This window comes from Gymnoscopelus microlampas (assembly GCF_963454915.1).
Source record: "Gymnoscopelus microlampas genome assembly, chromosome: 19".
NCBI classification, from domain to species: Eukaryota; Metazoa; Chordata; class Actinopteri; order Myctophiformes; family Myctophidae; genus Gymnoscopelus; species Gymnoscopelus microlampas.
The window spans coordinates 39849193-39860976 of record NC_139956.1 but is presented as its reverse complement, the minus strand read 5'-3'; positions in this window follow the sequence as shown (position 1 = coordinate 39860976).

Below are 11784 nucleotides of genomic sequence, written 5' to 3'. Positions count from 1 at the left end.
CATGACAGCGGTCCACCAAATACACTTGTTTTCACAGCAAAGTAACATTTTAACGGACATCTAAACGGACAATTCCACAGAAGAACTTGATCAATAGCTAAACCTCAAAATTCACTTTTGCCTCATCATAAAGAAGTGAGTGAAATCTGTCATCATGGGTTTACTTTCTTTGGTAAAAGAAGAACATGTTGATGAAACAAAAGACATTGAAACTCGCATCTATGTAAATGTTTCTCTGATGATGACCCATCATTACACTGTCTTTTGTTATGAGCCTTTCACATTGAAATAGCCCTGACTGCAGTGAAGTGAAAGAATGTGAGGAGGTGGGAGGAGGTGCTTTTCCTCTTCAAGATAAATGGTGGTGTTTTCACTCCAAATCTCCACTGTGTCTCCTGCTCAGACTCCAGGACACACCACAGTAACACTCTCAGGACTCACAGTGAGGGAGGACAGACAGTCTTTCCACAGCTCTATCTTCATTTACACATCTCTTCCACCAGGGGGCTAAAGGCCATAAAGGAGGTAAAATGTGTCAAATGGAGTCTGTACGGCTGACGATAAATGAACACATGTCGTCAGTGGGAGAGGAGATATTGTGTTTTTTGGACAAACAGCAGCGTGGTGCTGATGTTTGTTGTGTGAATCTTGTTAGAGTGTTTGTGTTGGAGCGCCTCAGTGCAGCTGCAGAGGTTATGTGCAACCTCTTCCAGAGAGAGACAGAGACACTAGAAACTCTGCTGGAGAAACAAAACAAACTGCTGGACATTGATTTTGATATGGACATCGATCTACACACTGCAGGTATGTCTGTTGCACACACAACATCAAACTACACACTGCAAGTAGTCTGTTTTCAATAACACAACATCCTGCTACCTCCAGAGTATGTGATTTCCATTTTGTAACTCTAGATGGAGCCACACTGTTCCCATTTGAATCCTGAGATTCATATCCTGATTCTCACTGTTCTATTATATATTTTTTTAACTTGTCGGGCAGAAACCTTGTATCTCCATATTTTAACCTTTTTAAGTGATTTTTTTCTCGTAAATTATTGTCCACCTGGTTTCCACCTGACAGCAACAATATTATACCTACTTGTGTTATCTATTTTAGGATCATACATCTGTTATCAAACTGATTGGCTGTTTATAATATGCAATTAAAAAAACAGCTAGCTGAAGTTCTTTCATTTTGAGATTGGATTCATAATTGTTAAAACAAATCCTTGTTTAAGTCCTTATTATTGAAGTCCTTATTTATGTCACAAAGTCCTTATTATTACAGTCCTTATTCACATCACATAAGGACTTTGATTACGTATTATTAAAGTTTGTATTTGTGTCTTACCAAAGTCTATATTATTAAAGTGTGTCCCGTATTCCTTCATTCCAGATCAGTGTGTAGAGTCCAGTCTGCAGGTGAAGATCAGTTCTCCAGCCAGGACTGTTTCTATTAAACAGGAACCTGAAGACCACCTTAAACAGGAACCTGAAGACCACCTGGATCTCGGTAAGTTTCAAGCACTCTCTCTTTATTTATTTTATTGGTGAAAGTGGGCCGGTGCTGAGGGTGTAAATGCGATATGAATCGGTTATCGGTTTTAGCATTAACAATGTGACTACATTGATGCATGGACCGCTGCATCAATCTAAATGTACCATGAATCAGACAATGGTTCGGTTGTGGGCAAAGAGTAATCTGTTGATACTTATTCCAGCCACAACTCTGCACTGAGGTACTGCAGTGGATGTACAAGCTTCAAACATTTTATAGAGTCTCATTGTATCTTTTCCGTAGACTTCCTGCATGCCCCTGTGTGTAAAGAGGAGGTTTCCCCTGAAGAGGAGAGGAGCCCCAGTCTGCTCCAGGAGGAACCACAACCTCCACAGATTAAAGAGGAACAAGAGGAGCTACTTCAAAGACCAGAAGAGGCTGGTGGGTCAACGTTGACATTACTAGCAGTGAAAAGTGAAGATGATGATGAAAACAGAGACACAGAGCCTGTAGCCAGCACCTCAACTGAACACATGCAAACACAAGCTGATGTAGAGGACTGTGGAACATCACAACCAACTAGTGATGACCAGCTCCTCTCTTCACACTGTTCTGAATCAGACACTGAAGACAGTGATGACTGGGAGGAGACTAGGGGAGATCAGTCAGCTTTAAACACACTGAAATCACACAAGACACAAAATGTGGGAGGACAGCGGAAGCTGTCCCAAGACCTGACATCACCGAAACAAACTCATACAGGCGAAAAGCCCTTATCTTTTACAGTTTGTGGTAAAGGCTATGTTAGCACAAGTCATCTTAAAATACACATGATGACTCATACAAGCGAAAAGCCCTTTTCTTGTACAGTATGTGGTAAAGGCTTTAACCGGAAAGATGCTATTAAAACACACATGAGGACTCATACAGGTGAAAAGCCCTATACCTGTACAGTTTGTGGTAAAGGCTTTAAACTACAGGCTCATCTAAAAACACACATGATGACTCATACAGGTGAAAAGCCCTATACCTGTACAGTTTGTGGTAAAGGCTGTGTTAGCACAAGTCATCTTAAAATTCACATGATGACTCATACAGGTGAAAAGCCCTGTACCTGTACAGTTTGTGGTAAAGGCTGTGTTAGCATAAGTCATCTTAAAATACACATGAGGACTCATACAGGTGAAAAGCCCTATACCTGTACAATTTGTGGTAAAGGCTTTGTTCACAAGCCTCATCTAAAAACACACATGAGGACTCATACAGGCGAAAAGCCATTTTCTTGTGCAGTTTGTGATAAAGGCTGTGTTAACGCAAGTAATCTAAAAGTACACATGAGGACGCATACAGGCGAAAAGCCCTTTTCTTGTACAGTTTGTGGTAAAACCTTTGCTAGCCCAAGTAATCGAAACAAACACATGAGGACTCATACAGGGGGAGCCTTTAGTTGAAGTTAGTCACACACAGACAGACACACATATATGATCATTGAGTCTAATCCAGGATGTCAATGACAAGGATACTAAAGCAGAGGAATATCATAATCTGACAATATCAACATGACTGAATTAAATAAACATTATTTGTTTCTGTATATAGATTTTTGCTGTCAATTCAACATGATGTAATTTCAATTGCTTTTTTTTTTAATAATCTTTTATTATTCCCTCCAGCCATTCTGTCCACATTTGTCGGGATTAAAACAAGTCTTATTCATTATTATTTTCATTGATATGCATGCATAATGGTGCAGTAAAGTGCTGACAAGCTGCTGGTTTTGTGTAGCTTTTCAGTGTGTGTTGACATGTATATTGTTTGTATTGTTAAATTATCATAGTACATATTTGGTAGATGTCTGAGACAGCTGACAGTTGATTTAGTTTACTTTTACGGAATTGTTTTGACAGATTACTTATTTACATTTACTCTGTTTTTCTGAACTCAAAGAAACACTTTAATACCTGCGAAAATAAATGTTGATAGTGTTTTTGGTTGTTTGATTTAATAAAGGTTTAACCACTACATGTCCTCTATGTGTGCTTTATCATTACATAAATGTTCAAATCAAATATGTGTTGTACTTACCCCATAACTACTGTGAACAATACAGTCATGTTACAGCCTTTATACCTTGTATAAAAAGAATAATGTTACGTTATACAGTGACCCAGAAGTATATATAGTATAAAACAGGTTAAAAAATGTTATGCTATATGAACCACTATGTTGACTGGGGTCCCCCCTCCCTGTTTTCCCCCTGAAACGCCCTAAACTAAAGGACCCCTAGTCTTTTATTGATTTTAAATCAGAGTCAAATCTGCAGACAGGGATTTATATGTATCTGGAGACTCTTAGGTTGTTGAGACGATACTGCCTAATATAATTTTTTACATCCTCTCCTGTCTTTTCAGGATGTGGCTGATCAAGGCCCTTTGCACTGCACACAGAGTGGGGGAGTGTTTACCAATGAATGACATTGTTTCATTCATAAATGCTGAGTTTCTTCAACTACCAAACACATGAGATGCACCAAACAGATATCAGTATATCAATCATGGTGTATCTAGTTAGTTCTTAAAGTGCCATATTGTAGATCAGTGGATCTCAATGTAGGGTTTGGGGACCTCCAGGGGTCATTGAATTTGATCACAATTTCACTGTGATCTCCATACCTACAGTACATAGACAGTAAATGTAATATGGACCGACTATTTGACAGCATCATTCCTAATAACATAAATATCATGGGTTCCAGAGATAAACATCTTGTCAAATGGAGGTTTGTGGTCGAATGCAAATCTAATGTGGGGTCCTTGAAATTAGAGAGTTTGAGAATCACATATAGATCAACGACAACCAAGTCTAGATTGGGGGATACTTGGAGACAATGACACACCTGAAGTGTGTGTAGATTATCTGTGCTGTGCCAAGTGAGCCGGCCGGCACATTTAAAATCCAAATAAGACAACAATAAGGTGTGTGTGTGTGTATGTGTGTGTGTGTGTGTGTGTGTGTGTGTGTGTGTGTGTGTGTGTGTGTGTGTGTGTGTGTGTGTGTGTGTGTGTGTGTGTGTGTGTGTGTGTGCGTGTGTGCGTGTGTGTGTATGTCTCTCTTTTGTCTTGGAGTGGAGAAAAACCTCCCACCTCCTCCAGTTAACTGCAGTCAGGGACCATTTCAATGTAAAAGGCTCATAACAAAATACACCTAGATGATGATGATGGGCCATCATCAGAGATATTTACATAGAGACAAGTTGACAATGTCTTCATCAACATGCTGACTGTTTTTTCTTCGCCAAAGAAAGCAAACCTCAAGATGTTAACAGTTTATTTCCAATCAAATCATTTTGGTCAAAAAAATGGTCAGTTTAGATGATGGAAAAGGTTAGTCTACTGGTATGTGAATAAAATAAAGTGATGATCTGTGTTGTTAAGGTGGCAGGATGGGCGTTGGTTCCCACGCTACCCACGGCCAATCCTCTGCCCACTCTATATTCCTGTATACTCATTGCTATAGGCCAGTGGTTCTCAACCCGTGGGTCTAATTTTGGGATGAAGTCACAATTTAGGACTATTAAGAGCTCACAATGAGGCGTTGTGAGCATGTAGATCTGCTGTTTTCACAAGATGTATTAATCATAACACAAGGTTCGGAACCACTGCTAATAGACGACAGGGGTCTCTCCAGCTCTTTTAGTAAAAAGTGAATAAACAAGTGTATTTGGTGAAAATAATTTGACAAAATTGGAACTACTTTTGACACAAGCTGAGGAATTATATTTGTGGGGTACCCTTTAATAAAATGTACAGTTTATTAAAGACCTGAGAGACAGGGAGACCGCTGTTACTGAACAAACACTCTATAGCAACTGCCCCATTCTAAAGACCAGACCGCACAAATGCAACTAGTCACAACTCCTTGCAACAAGACAGTTTTAAGGCCAGTCCACACCAATGCAACTCTTTGAAACTGCCATTGGGGATAATGGTTGCAAGGAGTTGCAAGGAGTAACATTGGTGTGGACTGGCTTTGAGACAAACGTGACTAAAATAGCCGATCCAAATGCTCACAATGCGTCACATTGCAACTTGTAGATGGGCTATTTTCAGTAAAGAGATTTGGTGCTGAGCTAAAAAAGGAGCAGACCTTTACTGCTTAATATCATTTGCACACATCATTTACGTTTTATATTTACTTTATTTGAAATTAGTCAGGGCTTACAATGAATTAGCATTTACATGACATGGTTATAAGCAATTGCATACAAAAATATAGAAAAACTACTTTCAATGTCTATGAAATTAATTCAAGGACCCCAATGGAAACAAGCCCGCAAGGACTTTTTTGGCCGGACCTTTTAGACAAAAGCATTATAAATGTAACTGTGTTGTTTTACATTCTTTTTGCCTAATAAAAATTTCAATCAATCAATCAATACAAAGAGTTGGCTTCAGCCATGGCTTCAGCATTTTTGGTATGGAGTCTTTTTTTGTCTTTTTAGTTCAGTTTTATATTTGTTTAAAGACCAGCTCTCCAGAGATTGACTCCTCATGTATGACCATGGCACATGGAGTGGTCCATAGTTGGCTGACCACAGTGCACACAACAGGCCAATGGAACTCCTGATCCATGGCAGACATGGTTTCTTCAAAAACCCTATACATTGCAGCATTATACGTGACATTTACATTAAAACCAATGTGTGCCATCTTCCCCCAAACGTATTGTGACCTCTGACAGTCTACAAGCAGGTGATCAATAGATTAGTCCTCATTACAGTTCTCAATAGGTCTTTTAACAGTTTTCAAAAAGCAGCTCCTCTTTTCAGAAATGCTTTTACTCCAAATAGTTGTATACACAAAATATTGAGAGTCATACACACCTGCTTTTGAGAGTCATCTAGACGTTTGTAGGGGAAAACGCCACCATACGCATCTTCACACAGATTAACATCAATATTTTTACTGGACATTTCAGACCAATTTTTAAACGTGCAAATGTGCTTACTAACTCACCATACATACTATTAAAATAAGGCACAGGGCTCCTTGCACAAGCCTTCTTTTTGTTCGAACTCAAGGCCTCAGCTATCCACAAAGCTCTTCTTTATAAACCGGATGCTACATGTTTACCAAGCCCTCCATCCTTTAATTGTTAATACATTTGTAACCTCCCTCCCTAGTAATAGTTCGCCATATAAAGTTAACTAGTATTTTAGTTCTGTATGTCAATCAGTATGCAGATGTTAAAGTAAAGACATTGTTGGTAGTTCAATAATTAAACTCATTCACATGCTATGTAAAAGAAGAACAATCACTGCAATAATGTCATTCATTAGTAAACACCCCCACTCTGTGTGCAGTGCTGATAAAGCCCAGAATTTAGCACATTTTCTAAAACGAAAAAGGGTGGCATAACAGCGTATCATTGTAATTTCCACCAAACACACTTGTTTTCACAGCGAAGTAACATTTTGTTATCTAAACGGACAATTCCACAGAAGAACTTGATCAATAGCTAAACCTCAAAATTCACTTTTGCCTCATCACAAAGAAGTGAGTGAAATCTGTCATCATGGGTTTGCTTTCTTTGGTGAAAGAAAAACAGTCAACAGACATTGAAACTCGCATCTATGTAAATGTTTCTCTGATGATGACCCATCATTGCACTGTCTTTTGTTATGAGCCTTTCACATTGAAATGGTCCCTGACTGCAGTGAACTGGACGAATGTGAGGAGGTGGGAGGAGGTGTTTCTCCTCTTCAAGATAAATGGTGGTGTGTTCACTCCAAATCTCCACTCTGTCCTCCTGCTCAGACTCCAGGACACACCACAGTTAACTCTCAGGACTCACAGTGAGGGAGGACAGACTGTCTTTCCACAGCTCTATCTTCACTTACACACCAGGGGACTAAAGGTCATAAAGGAGGTAAAAACGTGTCAAATGGAGTCTGTATGGCTGAAGATAAACGAACACATGTTGTCGGTGGGACAGGAGATATTGTGTGTTTTGGACAAACAGCAGCATGGTGCTGATGTTTGTTGTGTGAAGCTTGTCAGAGTGTCAGTGTTGGAACGCCTCAGTGCGGCTGCAGAGTTCATGTGCAACCTCTTCCAGAGAGAGATAGAGACACTAGAAACTCCGCTGGAGAAACAAAACAAACTGCTGGACATTGATTTTGATATGGACATCGATCTACACACTGCAGGTATGTCTGTTACACACACAACATCAAACCACACACTGCAGGTATGTCTGTTACACACACAACATTAATCTACACCCTGCAAGTATGTCACACACACACACACACACACACACACACACACACACACACACACACACACACACACACACACACACACACACACACACACACACACACACATCAATCTACACACTGCAGGTATGTAATTTACACACAGCCGCAAGTACTCTTAGATCCTATTTTTTATCTGGACTCTAGAGTTTTAATATCAACCCTTGAAAAGCCCATACATCCAAACAGAAGTCCTATCTGATTGTATTAAACAACGTTAAACTAACCAACATTGTAGCTGTAAAGAGATCTTGAATTATCTTCTTACTAGCTGCAAAGTTTTTGTTTCATAAAAATCCAACAGAGACATGTTATGAGCTTTTCTGTCAATACATTCAGTACAAGTGATATTTTTAAGTGGTGGAGTTTGGAAGCACTCGTTTTCAATAACACAACGTCCTGCTGCCTCCTGAGTACCTGATAGAGCAGCTGTTTATTTTTTTTAACATGTTGCTGTCGGGCAGAAACCGTGTATCTCCATATTTTAATATTTTTAGGTGATTTTTTTTCTCGTAAGGTGAAGATCAGTTCTCCAGCCAGGACTGTTTCTATTAAACAGGAACCTGAAGACCACCATAAACAGGACCCTGAAGACCACCTGGATCTCAGTAAGTTTCAAGCACACTCTCTTTATCTAGTGTATTGGTGAAAGTGGGCCGGTACTGAGGGTGTAAAGTTGAACCGATATGAATCGGTTATCGATTTTAGCATTAACAATGTGACTACATTGATGCATGGACCGCTGCATCAATCTAAATGTACCATGAATCAGACAATGGTTCAGTTGTGGGCAAAGAGTAATCTGTTGATACTTATTCCAGCCACAACTCTGCACTGAGGTACTGCAGTGGATATACAAGATTCAAACATTGTATTGCGTCTCATTGTATCTTTTTTGTAGACTTCCTGCATGTCCCTGTGTGTAAAGAGGAGGCTTCCCCTGAAGAGGAGAGGAGCCCCAGTCTGCTCCAGGAGGAACCACAACCTCCACAGATTAAAGAGGAACAAGAGGAGCTACTTCAAAGACTAGAAGAGGCTGGTGGGTCAACGTTGACATTACTAGCAGTGAAAAGTGAAGATGATGATGAAAACAGAGAGACAGAGCCTGTAGCCAGCACCTCAACTGAACACATGAAAACACAAGCTGATGTAGAGGACTGTGGAACATCACAACCAGCTAGTGATGACCAACTCCTCTCTTCACACTGTTCTGAATCAGACACTGAAGACAGTGATGACTGGGAGGAGACTAGGGGAGATCAGTCAGCTTTAAACACACTGAAATCACACAAGACACAACATGTGGGAGGACAGCAAAAGTTGTCCCAAGACCTGAAATCACCGAAACAAACTCATACAGGCGAAAAGCCCTTTTCTTGTACAGTTTGTGGTAAAGGCTTTAATCAGAAAAATAATATTAAAACGCACATGATGACTCATACAGGCGAAAAGCCCTTTTCTTGTACAGTATGTGGTAAAGGCTTTAATCGGAAAAATACTATCAAAACACACATGATGACTCATAAATGGTAAATGGTAAATGGTAAATGGTGCATTTATATAGCGCTTCTATCCGAAGCGCTTTACATTGATTGTGCCATTAACCCATCCACACACACATTCATACACCGATGGCGGAGGAAACCATGCAAGGCACCAACCTGCTCATCGGGAGCAATTAGGGGTTCAGCGTCTTGCTCAAGGACACTTCGACACTAACTCTAGGGGAACGCCCCAGCCCGGGATCGAACTAGGAACCTTGCGGTTTACCAGTTCACTCTACCCGGCCACTCTAGCCCTGAGCCACTGCCGCCCCTCATACAGGTGAAAAGCCCTTTTCTTGTACACTGTGTGGTAAAAGCTTTTCTCAGAAAAGTACTCTAAAAACACATGATTACTCATACAGGTGAAAGGCCCTATACCTGTACAGTTTGTGGTAAAGAGTGGGTTAGCACAAGCGATCTAAAAACACATATGAGGACTCATACAGGTGAAAAGCCATTTTCTTGTACAGTTTGTGGTAAAACCTTTGCTAAGACAAGTAATCTATACAAACACATGAGGACTCATACAAGGGGAAGCCTTTAGTTGAAGTTAGTCACACACAGACACACATATGACATATGATTCAGTCTAATCCAGGATGTCAATGACAGGGATACTAAAGCAGAGGAATCTCATAATCTGACAATATCAACATGACTGAAATAAAATAAACATTATTTGTTTCTGTATATAGATTTTTGTTTTATCTTGTGTATGGATCTTATTATCAAATCAACATGATGTCATTTAACTTGCTTGTTTTTTTTTATAATCTTTTCTTATTCCCTCCAGCCTATAGGTTATTGGTAGAACAACATGAGCACCACTGTCTGTCCACATTTGTTGGGATTAAAATGAGTCTTGTTCATTATGATTTTTATTGATATGCATGCATAATGGTGCAGTAAAGTGCTAGTCTCGCGTAGCCAGACCCCACAGAAATGAAAAACAGCGACCTCTGCTTTTCTGATATTCTGTGGAGTCTGGCAGGAGTATAATGTTAGACTAGAGCGCAGGGAAACACCGGTTTCATGTCTGCCTATAGCGCATCACTTCCGGTTGGTGCGACCATGTTTTCATTCCCACTAACAATATTTCTACACGGAACACTAACACCACTTCTCCCAGAGAACATGGATGGTTTTGGTTATAAGCCCACTTGTTTCTATGATGAAAGAGTAATTTAAAATGTGAATATCTTTCCGTGGTTTTGTCCGCTCCGAGGACACTATTGTTAAATTAGTTTCGGCTAGTTTCGAGGGGGGGAGGGTGGATCATGGTGGATGGACACGTGAATCCCGCCCACTACATTTGATTGGGTAAAGCGCGGCCCACTTCCTGATCTGAAGGCACGCCCACTTTTAGCCAATGCGCACTGGTTAGGACGAACCGCTCCGACAGATTCCACCGCAGGTCGGAATCTGTTCTTGAGAGATTAGTAAAGTGCTGACAAGCTGCTGGTTTTGTGTAGCTGTTCACTGTGTGTTGACATGTGTGTTGTTTGTATTGTTAAATGATCATAGTACATATTTGGTAGATGTCTGAGACAGCTGACTGTTGACTTAGTTTACTTCTACGGAATTGTTTTTACATATTACTTATTTACATTTACTCTGTTTAAAGAAACACTTTAATACCTGGGAAAATAAATGTTGATAATGTTTTTGGTTGTTTGATTTAATAAAGGTTTCACCACTGTATGTCCTCTACGTGTGCTTTATCATTACAGACATGTTATCAAATATGTGTTTTACTTACCCCATAACTACTGTGAACAAGACAGTCATTTTACAGCCTTTATACCTTGTATAATTTTACAGTCTACATACATTGTATTATTATTATTAGTTATTTTTGTGTTGTCATTATAAAATAATACATTTGAACAGTGACCCAGAAGTATATAGTATAAAACAGGTTAAAATAGTCATATTTGTTTATGCTATATAAACCACTATGTTGACTGGGGTCCCCCCTCCCTGTTTTCCTCTACACCAAATCTTTCACCAAATTAGCTGGGATCCCCCTGAAACGCCCTAAACTAAAGGACCCCTAGTCTTTAGAGTTAAATCTGCAGACAGGGATTTATATTTATCTGGAGACTCTTAGGTTGTTGACGATACTGCCTAACATAATATATTTACATATCCTCTCCTGTCTTTTCAGGATGTGGCTGATCAAGGCCCTTTGCACTGCACACAGAGTGAGGGAGTGTTTACAAATGAATGACATTATTTCAGTTACTTTAAATGTTGAGGTTCTTCAACTACCAAACACATGAGATGCACCAAACAGATATCAGTGTATCAATCATGGTGTCTCTAGTTAGTTCTTAAAGTGCCATATTGTAGATCAGTGGATCTCAATGTAGGGTTTGGGGACCTCCAGGGGTCATTGAATTTGATCAGAATTTCACTATG